The 14,215-nt window shown below is 35.6% G+C and overlaps 1 protein-coding gene across 13 annotated transcripts in view; it reads left to right on the top strand.

The window, feature by feature from the left end:
• LOC105487680 (cytochrome c oxidase subunit 7B2) overlaps positions 1-14,215 on the top strand; it is a 170,047-nt gene that overhangs the window by 124,007 nt on the left and 31,825 nt on the right. Inside the window, exon 1 of one of the 13 annotated variants that reach the window (XM_071093647.1) lies at positions 8,158-8,179. The exons of the other annotated variants lie outside the window; for them this stretch is intronic. The gene's annotated coding sequence lies outside the window, so the exon portion shown is untranslated. Of the gene's footprint in view, positions 1-8,157; positions 8,180-14,215 lie in introns of those variants that run through there. 13 annotated transcript variants of the gene reach the window in all.

The raw sequence follows: 14,215 nt of genomic DNA on the forward strand, positions 1-14,215 counted from the left end.
TCTTTTGGATTTGGTTGTGTTTTCCAGTCTGTAATGCTTCTGTCAAAGCCCTTACTCATGGGTTTACTGAATGTTCTAAACAGTGTAGCAATATTCCACTCAAATCATTCTCATCCTTCTAATTTACTTTACAGTGGAAAAAAAGCAGTTCAAGGAACTAATACTTGTTTGTTCTTTTCATGTACCCCATTTTTAGTGGAGTTTCATTTAGAATATGTGGTTATCATTTATCATTATCAGGTTATCACTTAGAATTATTTTATTAGTGAATAAAGAACTAAGCCAAATATAGTATGTATAGGAAAGGATTGAAAAGGTTTGAAAACCAAACCTTGAGAAGGGCAGAAACCAGGGAGGCTTTGCTTATGTCTAGGAAGGTGTATCAGAAGACTCAATTCTAACTAATCTTGGTTTCTGAATGAGTGTGTTCATGTTAACCATGACTGAAATTTATGGAGGAGAGAATCTGTTTGACTTAGTTTGGATCGTGTGCTCACATTTGTGATCAGAGTGAGAAGGGGTCTATTATCCGAATAGCAGTATATCAGTATATTAAATGGTAGGCAGTCCAGGGCAGAACTGTAGTAGCTACATGTTTGCTTTCTCAGTGTGTTGCCTGTGTGCCTCCTCTCCCCTACTGCCCACCTTCTAATAGTAAGTCTATTAGCTATATGTTGGTACCTATGATCAAAGCTGTTGGTAATCATATCTGCCTTCTCTTAGGGTTACTTTTCTAATGTAAAAATAACAGATACCCTGTATCTGGCATATTGAAATCCATTACCAGCTGTATATACCTCTGCAGAGATAATTATAATGAAGCATGTTTTCATATTTTTGATAAGTGTTAATGGTTTTTGAAGTGCAGTAAACTAAGACATTGACTTATGAAAACGACATCGTTTTGTGAAGTAATGCAGTTAATTAATCATCTTCATTAATTTTATGGAGATGATGAGTATGGACCAAGGCCAAATGTTGCTGATGGTATATTCTGTAAACAAAGGTTTCACAGTTGTTCAAATAGATTAAAAATGGGAGCCTACGTTAGTCTTTTTATGGAGCACAGAAGTAGGCAGGCATGCTGAAGACAAGTAAAAAAGCCATAGCAATTAGTGTTGTATTTATGTTTCAAGTATATGTAATCACATATCCAATCATTTAAGTCCTTAGGGAACCAAATGTCTCCAAGGCAGCAATCTTATACCTTTATCATTCTGTATGTATTTTTGTTAAAGCTTTTATTATATTATTTCTGAAATTTTTGGTTTTATCCTCTATGTCCCCCATTCCAAGCTGTGAGGCAGGGACCTTGTCACTCATTTCTGTATTTCATCATCTGTCCTCTACTGTCCTCTAGTTAAGGATCTGATAGCAGTGGTTTAGACCTTTCTTTCTTTCTTTCTTTCTTTCTTTCTTTCTTTCTTTCTTTCTTTCTTTCTTTCTTTCCTTTCTTTCTTTCCCTTCCTTCCTTCCTTCCTTCCTTCCTTCCTTCCTTCCTTCCTTCCTTCCTTCCTTCCTTCCTTCCTTCCTTCCTTCCTTCCTTCCTTCCTTCCTTCCTTCCTTCCTTCCTTCCTTCCTTCCTTCCTTTCTTTCTTTCTTTCTTTCTTTCTTTCTTTCTTTCTTTCTTTCTTTTTGAGACGTAGTCTCGCTCTATCGCCTAGGCTGAAGTGCATTGGGGCGATTCGGCGCACTGCAAGCTCCGCCTCCCGGGTTCACGCCATTCTCCTGCCTCAGCCTCCTCAGTAGCTGGGACTACTGGTGCCTGCCACCACGCCCGGCTGATTTTTTTTTGTATTTTTAGTAGAGATGGGTTTTTACCAGGTTAGCCAGGATGGTCTCGGTCTCCTGACCTTGTGATCCGCCCACCTCGGCCTCCCAAAGTGCTGGGATTACAGGCGTGAGCCACCGCGCCCGGCCAGCAGTGATTTAGACTTTGAGCAAGAGCTTTACCTTTAGTCATAACTGAGTTTAATTACTGGATCTACCATATTCTGACCATGTAACCCTGGTTTAGTCATTGAATCTAATCAAGCTTATTAAATTCTTTTTCAACAATACTTTTAATACACTTTATTTTTATTATATGTTTAAGTTATACAACAAAGATTGATATGCATATCCATAGTGAGATTATTACCACAGTCACACAGATTAACACATCGATGATCTCACATAGTTATCTAAAACCTAGTCTTAACACATTTCTACTATACCGTGTAATATTCACTATAGTGAGTTATTTATTAGAATAATGTATTCCACATAATTGTTAATAAAACTTTCTACCATTTGACCTCCATTTTCCCATTTGCTTCCCCTACTCCATCCCTGGTAACCACCACTCTATTCACTGCCTCTTTGTATTCAAGTTTTTTTTAAATTTTTTAATTTGGTTTAGTTTATTTGTTTAGATTTCACTGTTAGAATGACAGTTTTTCAAAAAGACAAGAGATAGCGAGTGTTGATGAGGGTGTGGAGAAAAGGAAGCCCTTGTGCACTATTGGTGGGAATGTAGATTGGTCCAGCCCTTGTAGAAAACAATATGGAGGTTCTGAAAGAATTCAAAAATAGAACTACCATATAACCCAGCAATCCCTCTTCTGGGTCTATACCCAAAGGAAATGAAACCACCATTTTGAAAAGATATTAAATATCTGCACTTCCATGTTCATCACAGCATTATTCACAGTAGCCAAGGTATGGAAACAATCTAAGTGTCCATCAATGGATGAATGGATAAACTGTAAGACATATATATATGTATGTATGTATGTATGTATACACACACACACACACACAATGGAGTATTATTCAACCTTAGAAAAAGGAAATCCTCCTATTTGTGACAACATGAATGAACCTAAAGAACAGTTTGCTAAGCGAAATGAGCCAGACACAGAAAGAAAAATACTGTATGATCTCACTTACATGTGCAAGCCTATTAGATTCTCAATACGTGATTTGGAAATAGCATTGCCTCTATGGGTTGCCTGAGAATTAAATGTAATAATGTAAGTAAATTTTGAATCACAGTCTTCGGCATGTAATATTTAAATGAATTGTAGCTATAACATTGCTTATTCATTAAACAATTGTTGGATTGTCAGGTCAATGACTTCTCAGGACTTCTCAGTTAAAGCCACACTCTTTGTCAAAAGAATTATGTCAATGAATGTAAAAATTTTCAGTATCTACATTGCAAAAATAACAACTAATATTCGTTTTATATTGTATTTTTAGATGCTTACTTATGAAAACTCAGTGTATTATTGAATAAGAGCACAGTTTACTACATAAAATATTATTGTTTTTAAAGGAGTCCAACAATTTAATAAACTAGGCAGATGAACTATTGAATTACTACAGTGAAAATTTCGTTTCACTGATTATTCTACTTACTGAAGTAATAGATGTTAAAAATACTAGCAAATACTTTAATATTGATGGAGCTAATTGATATATCAAATTATTCAGTGGATCATCAGCTGATTTGATTATATACACAAGACAAGCTATATTTAAAAATTACTGATTCTGTATGCTTCATCACACACATTAGCATCAAATGCACTTTTTAAAATTTGAATGTAACAGTGGGAAGCTGTTTAAGTAGGTCACTCATAATTGAATTTGATATACGGTGTTTATTTTTCTTGTTCTACTAGTCAGTGAACATCTTGGTTGACTGGTCATGAAAAATAATGAAACTGAAAATCTGCATGTATTTACCTAGAAATGCAGTGCTACCATAAGAAAATACTAATAACAGAGAGAGTTCAGATGATAACCTGGTTTGCTGACTACATGTTATTGTCATTGTTACTGAATATTGAAAAAGGAAAATTAATGAGAATAGGAGACACTTATGTAATGTGAACTAGGTTAACTACCTTTGGGAGAATTATCAACAGAAATTATAGTGATAGGAAAAGTTTTAGCCTTGTTCATGGATACTCCTGAGAAATAATCTTGAAATTTTCAAAGTTCCTATTACAGAATTTGATTTTCAAATCACATATTCCACACTCTTCCCTCCCCACCTTCAGACTCACACCAGTTAAGAAAAATGCCCTTTCTTTGTGAAGGTAAGGATCACTTCATTTTGAACCAATGGTGGTGTCAAAATGAGGTGGTAGTGATAATAATAGATCACACTTATTAAATATTTACTATATGCCAGACACCTTGTAAGTACAATTAAAAGAGGGAAAAAAAGATGGAAATCCATGCCTTCGTGGAGCTTATATTTACTGGGTGAAGAGAGATATATCGTGTTGTTTGGCCCATCTGTTTAACTTTGTGAAGTAAGCACCAGTGTTATCTCCATCTATTTTTGAGGAAATTGAAGCATGAAGAAGTTTAGTATTTGCCTTATGTCACATGGCTTATTAAGGACTGAACCAGCTGCAATGTCCAGCTATACCATGATATTCTGTTTTTCCTAGTCTTTTGCTTCTTATTTGCACAATCCTCTGCATTTCTTAAACTGAAGCTATCTACTTGCTGCCAGCCTTCGTAGCTACATACCTTCCCTCCATTCTTATAATACAGATGAACTGAGTACCTTTCTGAGGCAAGCTCCCCCATTTATGCCCAAGATTCCCTTGTGCTTGTTTAGTCAAAGGACTTATCCTAACAGTTCCTCCTTTTCTTTTTCTACATTGGTGTTTCCTCTGTCTCCACTGGGTAATTCTATATCAGAGGACATACGTGCTATTATTTTTCCATTATTTAACACTCACTCTCTCTTCACTGCTACCGCCTTTGTCTCCCTGTCTCTCTCCCTCACTCCACTTTCCCCTATAGCTACTGGCTCACTTACCTGCTCTTTGATAAAAGCAAAATTCTTCATGAGTTATCCATACTAACTGTATTCAATTGCTCTTCCATTTATTTCTTAAAAGCATTTCATTCAGGCCTTTACTCTCCTTTTATTTCATAGAATTTTTTTGGTCTGGTTTCAAAGTCCAGATTCTGTTTTCAGAACTAAAAAATACATTTTAAAGACCATTTAGTATCCTTAGTTTCATATATGCTAAGCCTTATGTCCGTAACATGAGCTTACTAACACACACACACACACACACACACACACACGCTATATATAAAATAAATATATATATATATATATAATATATATATATATATATATGTTACATTTACTCTGGATGATGCAGCAGTTTAATCTGCATCTTTATCATATGTATATTCAATATGCATCCAGTGGAAGAGCGTAAACGGTAAAAAGAAATTGGGATGTTGACCAGAACCATCTTACTGCCAACTATGACAAATTAGATGTTTCGCCACCTAGGTAAAAAGCAAGAGGACAGCGTATAGCATTTAACTTTAAACTAGCTTGTGTATGGTGACCAAGAAAAGCCCTGAATCTCTGGGATAGAACTCTTGGAGATCTTATCCTGCTTTTGTAAGTTCAAGTAAGGGATGATGTTCATAATCTTTACTAATCTCTTCCTGGGTATGTGGAGAAGCCCAAGGGTTTATCTTATTGTTCCATCTGTAGCTGCTGAAATAAAATAGGTGAAGAAAGGAGACAGACAGTCAAGAAGGATTATTAGTTACTCTTTTGTGTTTCTTCTTTGCAACCAGCCAGTCACCAAACCCAGGAGAGACTGGTATTTCTTGATCTTCTCCCCTTCTCTGAATTCCCATTGCCAGTACTTTACACGCTTAATCATATCCCACTGAGTTTATTACAACAGTGCTTCTCTTGCTTCCTGGTCTGACACTCTTCACATGGCACAGAGAATTTTCTTTCTACAACACACACCCACACACCCACACAGACACACACACTGTCTCTCTCTGTCTCTCAAACTACTCTCCAGCTTAAAAGTTTGTAGTGATCCCTTATGGCCATTAGGATATAGTCCAGACATTTTAACAAGAAATGGTAAAAAACAAAGTTCAAAAAGTTATATTTTTGCCATCATTATTTTGCTGTTTGGGAATACTGTATGCATATTCCTTTAAAAGGAATTTTTTTGGAGCAAATCCCCACTTTCCCCATATCTCAGGCATGGACTTTGTCTGTCTACTAGATAATCTTCCACTGCCCCATACTCATAGGAGCAATGGTATATGCATTTCAACCTGCCTAGTAGGTCTTATTTACTAGTTTATCTTCAGGGCACAGGAGCATAACTAATACATAATAAATATATCTTTAGATAAATATTCTTCAATTTAAATAAACATTCCATCTTCTCTGAAATTACCAGGTATTGGCATCTCACATTTTTATAGAAACATTTTATAGAATAATGTTGGGCACTGTCTTAACAGTATTTGCATTTGTCTTCTGGCATCAGGCCTCTTTGAACACCTCAGATAACAGGGATCTCACTACCTCACAAGAAAGTCTGTTTCTTTATACAATACGATAAACTTTATTATTTATAATCCTCTTTTTGTGTTCACCAAAATTTACTTCTAAATTCCTGTTCTAATTTGTAATACTTTAGCCCCATTGAACCCCATCTACTCTTCTTGTAGATATCATACATAATGGAAGATTTTGACTCTCCATGTATCTTGCTGCTGTAACAGGTTTTACACTGTGGAGAAAAAGACATTATTCAGAAGCTTCTTTTTATAATGTCCATACATAATGGAGAGGGATGTTCGTTGAGGTATGACCCAATTAGACAAAAGCATTTAAACAGCTTATTCATCACTAAATAGTAAAAGATTCTGCTAATGGAAGTAGTGCACAGTAATGTGTCATATACTTCAGGAAAATGTAAAAGTCTAAAAACTGAGTATTCTGTTTTCCATGGTGAAAGATTTAGTCATCCTAAAATACAATGACTTTTCTGCAATTTTGTTACAACACCAAACTGAATAAAGATTATTCTTTTAACAACATATGACCGTAACACTAAAATTTGGCTCCAGAAAACCTGATACTCTGGTTTGCAAAATACTGCCTTATAATATATGCTTTTCATAACATACTGGAAGCCATATTTGTTATACTTCATAAAGAATATAAATAATTTCTGTTTTCTTAGTCATTATCTTAAAGAATCTGACTAGCAAACCATATGTACTTGTAATTTATGTTTACGTATCAAGCAGTATCACTTACAATGTCAAGAATTGAGGTAATTATGTAGTTTAGGTTTCATATATGTGACCACAGAAAATCCACAGAAACCTAATTTTATTTCATAGATATGGAAACATCAACTATTTGAAAATTAAATAACATATCTTTGTTTATATACTAAAGTGAGTATAAGCTGTGCTCTTATTCAGTGCCTTATTTTTTGAGTGAATAACTTGCTTTAAAATTGTCTAGTGAAAATGTAAATCACATTTAGTCAAATCTCTGATACATTTATATTGTTTCCCTTTTAGATTCTGGATCAGCCCTAAGATCAGTTATTTCTTCATTCTAAGAGCGCTTATTATCAGCTACCATATTACCCACCAGTGGTAAGACTTGAGGATAGAAGTGGTCCAGATAAAAATGGATAGGGATATGAGAGAAGAGTAAAGTAGGTATCAGAGAAAGAGAAAAAATAAATCATTTTATTTATTATTAAAACTCTGTATTAGTAAACTCCGTATAGCCATCAGTACCAACAAATGGCACTTTAGACATGGAAAATAGGGGGAATAGACAATAGTTCACCAATGATTTTCCCTTTAAAGTCACGTCCCCTACATTGATGCCAATATAGTAGGACTATCCACAAAATATTTAGAATGGAAATCTTCTGACATGCATGAAAAATTAATAAAACTAAAGCACTGGAGCAGAGTATAGTCAGACAGAGAGTTAGTATAATTTCTCTGAATTTGAAGACGAGGTCAGGTAAATTTTAAATTCAGTGCAATGATTGAAAGCAGCCATTGACAGAAGAACCAGACCCTAAGATAATGGGTTATAAATGTGTTGCTGACCAAGCCAAGAAGGGCATTTAGTTTTTTGTTTGTTTTAAGATAAACACTTGCAAAACTTGGGGGCACTTTCCAGAAAGGGAATATTTGAGCTATTGAAAATATCAAAGCAGTGAACATCTTGCCTGAAACGGAATCACGGAAAGCATAACTTAACTAATTCTGTTGGATCTGACTGTCTAGCAGGAGACTGTTAGTGAGCTGTCCATGGATTCTGGAAAATCGGAGTCTGAGAGGAAATAATCAGGTCAGCCTAAAGAGAATGATGGAACAAGGGAATTAGGAGGGCACATGTTTCCAGTTACTGTGGAAGTACAGCTTTCTCTGAATCATGAAATTCAGTTTAGTCACTGCTTGGCTAAAACATACCTCTAGATAAAAGCCTCAAAGTGGCAATCTATAGACTAAAGATAGTCCCCAGGTCTGTTTTGTTTGCCCTACACTGTATTTTAGAAATTAAGTCTATTAAAAATGAAAACATTTTAAATTAGAAATCTAGATGTTCAGCTTCTTTCTAAAAAAATTAGATCCAGAAGCCCAGCTCAAATTCCAGCAAGGCAACAGTCAAGTTGAACATGATTTTGCTACTTCACCATGAATTTTAATACAGCTTATCTCTCCCCAACAATGAAGCTTTAGTGTCAGTTCTTATTTTTTATCATGCTTATACCATGCATTTTCCTTATGTATTAGTCCATTCTCACACTGCTATAAAGAACTGCCCGAGACTGGGTAATTTCTGAAGGAAAGATGTTTAATTGACTCACAGTTCAGCATGACTGGAGAGGCCTCAGAAAATGTAAAATCATGTAGAAGGGGAAGCAAACATGTCTTCTTCACATGACATGGCAGCAGGAAGGAGAAGTGCTGTGCAAAGGGGAAAAGCCCCTTACAGAACCATCAGATCTTGTGAGAACTCACTCACTAACAGCAGCATGGGGGTAACTGCCCCCATGATTCAGTTACCTTCCATCAGGTCCCTCCCATGACATGTGGGTACTATGGGAACTACAATTAAAGATGAGATTTGGGTGGGGACAGAGCCAAACTATATTGCCTTATAACAGTAGAAAATTATTTTTCTATTTTCATGTTTCTATCTGGAATTGAACTTAAAATCAGTTAAAAAAATAGACATCGTATTTCATTTGTTGCAAAAGAAAAGAGAATACGTGTATTTTCATTGAAGTGTAAAAATTTTCTACCTAATTTTATGAAAATCCTCAGCCAATGCACTACTTTTCCATTATTTTTCTGGTTTCCATGGACATTTAATTATGTGTCTTATGTTCTAGAGTCAACAATCAAAAAAACATTTTTAAGTCTTTTTTAAAGCCCACCATACAAATTCCTTTGGTAATTTGGTTTCCTAGTGTCTACTTAAAGGAAATAGGTACATTTACTACTGGACTAAGTAAGCACTAGCAGTAAATCATCCTGTTGTTTAAAACTGTAAGTTTGCACAGCATGATTTGATCATCTGAAACCAAAACAATTCTGCATGAGTTGAAAGAAAAGATATTTCTGTGAAGATGAGAATCAGGTACTAGATTGCAATCACTCTACTTAAACTCCCTACAGTAGCTAACTTTTCTGTTCCTTAGCATTTCTTTCTCTCCCTTTCTTTTTTTTCTCCCTCCCAGCTTTAATGAGGTATACATAAGAAATAAAGATTATATATATTTAAGGTATACAATGTGATGTTTTGATTTATGTGTTCATTGTGAAATAATTACCACCATAAAACTAATTAACATATTCATGACCTCACATACTTACCATTTTCTTTGTGTGGTGAGAACATTTAAGATCTACTCTCTTAGCAGACGTCGAGTATACCATAAGTATCATTAACTGTATTGCCCAAGCAGCACATTTGATCTCTAGAACTTATTCGATCTACTGAAACTTTGTGCCCTTTCACTTGCAACTCCTCATTTCCCCCGCACCCCAGTGTGTGACAACCACCATTATTCTCTGCTTTTAGGAGTTTGACTTTTCTAGGTTCCATATATAAGTGAGATTAACCAGTATTGTATTTGTCTTTCTGTGCCTGGTGTATTGCACTTAGCATAATGTACTCCAGGTTCATCCATATTGTCATGAATGGAAGGATCTCCCTTTTTTGGCTCAATAATATTCCCTTGTATGTGTGTGTCCAATGACATTTTATTGTATTTATCTGATGATCTACACTTAGGTTGATCCCACATCTTGCATGTTGTCAATGTTGCCGCAATGAACGAGATACAAGTTGTGCATGCCAAATCCAAAAGTCCAAAGTTAAAAATGCTCCAAAATTTGAAACTTTTTTGAGCACCAACATGATACTAAAAGGAAATGCTCATTGGAGAATTTTGGATTTCAGATTTTCAGATTTGGAATGTTCAACCCATAAGTACATACAGCTTTAGTATTCCTTATCTGAAATGCTTGGGATCAGAGGTTTTTCAAATAGAAATTTGATTTATTGTTGTTGTTGTTGTTGTTGTGTGGGGGGTGTGGGTTTTGAAATATTTGCATTATATTTACCAGTTGAGTATCTCTAATCTGAAAATCTGAAATGCTCCAGTGAGTATTTCCTTTGAGTATGATGTTGGCACTCAGAAAGTTTCGGATTTTGGAGAATTTTGAGTTTCAGATTTTCAGATTGGGGATACTCAAACTGTAAAGCAACTATTCCAAATTAAAAAAAAAAAAATCCGAAATCTGTAACTCCTCTGGTCCCAAGCATTTCAAATATGGTATAGTCAACCTGTACTGACTGCATTTGCTTTAAATGTGTACCCAGAAGTGAGATTGTTGGATCATATGGTGGTTATATTTTTATTTTTATGTAGAGTCTCCATAGTGTTTTCCATAATGGCTATACCAACTTACATGTCCACCAACCATGCCCAAGGGGACCCCTTCTCTCCACACTCTCACCAACTAATATTATCTCTTGTCCTTTTGATAATAGCCATCCTAATGGGTGTGAGATAACTTCTCCTTATAGTTTTGATGTGCATTTCTCTGATAATTAGTGATGTTCAGAACTTTTCCATACACCTGTTAGCAGTTTGCATGTCTTCTATGGATAAATGTCTTTTCAGATCCTTTTCTTGTTTTTAAATTGGGTTATTTATTGCTGTTGTGTTGTTTGAGTTCCTTATATATTTTGGATATTAATGCCTTATCATGTATGGGTTGGAAATATTTTCTCTCATTTCTTAAGTTGTCTGTTTATACAGTTGATTTGCTTGATGCAATCCCATTTGTATGTTTTTGCTTTTATTGACTGTGCTTTCGGGGTCATATAAAAAAATTACTGTCTCAACCAATGTCAAGGAGCTTTGTCTCTGTGTTTCTTTTAGTAGTTTTACAGTTTCTGGTCTTATTTTTAAGTCTTTAATCCCTTTTGAGTTGATTCTGCATATAGGGTAAGATAAAGGGCCAATTTTATGTTCTTGGATATGGAAAACAATTTTCCCAACACAAGTAAATGAAGATACAATCATTTCATCATTTTATATGATTGACACTTTTGTTGGAGATCAATTGACCATAAATGTGTGGTTTTATTTCTGGTCTCTCTATTCTGTTCCAGTGGGTGGTCTATATATCTGTTTTTATACCAGGGCCATACTATTTTGACTTTTATGGTATATTAGAAATCAGGTAGTGTGATGCTTCCAGTCAAAATTGATTTAGGAATTCTTTTATCTTATGGTTCCATATGAATTTTAGGATTTATTTTAATTTTTATGAAAAATGCCATTGGAATTTTGATAGAGATTGCATTGAATCTAAGATTTATTTGGGTAGTATGGACATTTTAGCAATTTTAATTTCAATTCATGAACATAAGGTTTTTTCCATTTGTGTCTTCAATATTTTTATCAATATTTCATAGTTTAAAATGTACAGATTTTTAACCTCCTTGGTTAAATTTATTTTTAAGTATTTCATTTATTTATTTTTGATGCTATTGTCATTGGGATTGTAGTCTTGGATTCTTTTTCAAGCAGTTCCTTGTTAGTGTATAGAAACAACTGATTTTTGCATGTTGATTTTTTTATCCTGAAACTGAATTTATTATTTCTAGCAGTATTTTGGTAGAATCTTCAGGGACTTCTTTGTATAAGATCATGTCATCTGCAAACAAAAAATTTTAATTTTTCCCTTCTGTTTTGGATGCATTTTATCACTTCCTCTTGCTCAGTTGCTCTGGTGAGGCCTTCCGGTACTGTGTTGGATAGAAATGGCAAGAGTGGGCATCCTAATCTTGTTCCTCATCTTAAAGGAAAGGCTTTCAGCTTCTCATCACTGCATCCCTGAGTATGATATTAGCTGTGGGCTTATTGTATATGGTCTTTATTTTTTCAAGGAACATTCCTTCTATACCTAATTTGTTTTTTTTTAATCATGACAAGATAGTGAAATTTGTCAATTTTTTTTTCTGCATTTAAGATGATTGTATGTTTTCAAAATCGTCACTGTTTTATTTTGTTTTGTTTTTGTTTGTTTGTTTTTAAGACAGAGTCTCACTCTGTCACCTAGGCTGGAGTGTAGTACGTGATCTTGGCTCACTGCAATGTCTGCCTCCCAGACTCAGGTGATTCTCCTGCCAGTCTTCTGAGTAGCTGGCATTACAGACAAATGCCAACACACCTGGCTAATTTTTTTTTTTTTTTTTTGTATTTTTAGTAGAGACGGGGTTTTACCATGTTGGCCAGGCTGGTCCCAAACTCCTGACCTCAGGTGATCCACCTGCCTGTGATTACAGGCATGAGCCACTGTGCCCGGTCAAAATCATCACTCTTAATGTGATATATCAGATTATTGCTTTGCATACATTGAATCATTGTTGCATTTCAGGGGTAAGTCCTTATTAACCTTTTTATAAAAGGTTAATACTTTTATTAACCTTGTATTGTTCTGTTGAATTTGTTTTGCTAGTATTCTGATAAAGATACTTGCATCTGTGTTCATCAAGAATATTGTCCTGTAATTATTTTTCTTGTAGTGTCCTTGTCTGGCTTTGGTATCAGGGTAATGTTACATCATAAAATGAGTTGGGAAGTGTTCCTTCCTCTTCGGCTTTTGGGAAGAATTTGAGAAAGATTGGCATATATTCTTATTTAAATGTTTGTTAGAATTTACCAGTAAAGTGATCAGATCCTAGGCGTTTCTTTATTGGGAGGGTTATTGGGAGGGTCTATTCAGATTTTCTGTTTCTTCATAATTCAGTATTGATATCATGTATGTTTCTAGGGATTTTTTTCATTTCTTCTATGTTATCTAAATTGTTGTGTAGTTATTTACAGTTGACTCTTATGATCCTTTGTATTTTTGTGGTATTAGTTGCAATGTCTCTTCTTTCATTTATAATTTTGAGTCTCTTTTTAGTGGGTATAGCTAAAAGTTTGACCATTTAGTTTATCTTGTCAGAAAACTAATTTTAGTTTCATTGATCTTTACTATTGTCTAGTGTAGTTTTTTCATTCTTTCACCTTTATCATTTCATTCATTCTATTAACTAGCAGCTAAGTTTATTCTTGTTCTGGTTCCTTGATCATTAAAGTTAGATTGTTTATTTGAGATGTTTCTTTTTCTTAATGTAGGCACTTATTGATACAGAGAAGAGGCAGAGAAACGCTAGGTAGAAAAGAGAGGGGTCGCTGGTGAGGGTTCCACCCTCAAGCTTGGACCCATGGCCCTAAATGAGAACTCCACATCTCCATTTTCCCACCAGAATTTTGCCTTTTGGCCTGCCATGCCCCTGTCCTGTTCGCATAAAAGCCCCAAGCTCCACTGGTAGAGGAGCAGAGTAGCACGGCAGAGGAGAGAAGAGAGAAGCATCTAAATGTTGAGAGGAGAAGCAGCTAGATTTTGGAGACTATGTTTGGAGTGGAGTTTGCCTGGGGACGGCTGAACTCCAGGGGAAGACTGCCTTCCCATTCCATTTCCTTTCCAGCTCCCCATCCTACTGAGAGCCACTTCCATTGCTCAGTAAAATCTCTGCATTCACCATCCTTCAAGTCCATGTGACCTCATTCCTCTTGGGTAGCAGACAAGGACCCAGGTGTGGGTGCAAGGGGCTGTCCCACTGTCTCTCCAGTGAGCTGTTTAACACTTACACCCTCCATGGACAGCAACGTTAAAGAGCACACTGCAACACACGCCATTTGGGGCTCCAGAGGTTGTGGGCAACCCCTGATGCTGCTGGGACCTGTACAGGGTTCCTTCCTGCCAGTGCCCAAAGGCACTCGCCCCAGCCCTTGCACTTGCTCGCCTGCGT

This window comes from Macaca nemestrina, chromosome 3 (genome assembly GCF_043159975.1).
Source record: "Macaca nemestrina isolate mMacNem1 chromosome 3, mMacNem.hap1, whole genome shotgun sequence".
In the NCBI taxonomy this organism is placed as follows: Eukaryota; Metazoa; Chordata; class Mammalia; order Primates; family Cercopithecidae; genus Macaca; species Macaca nemestrina.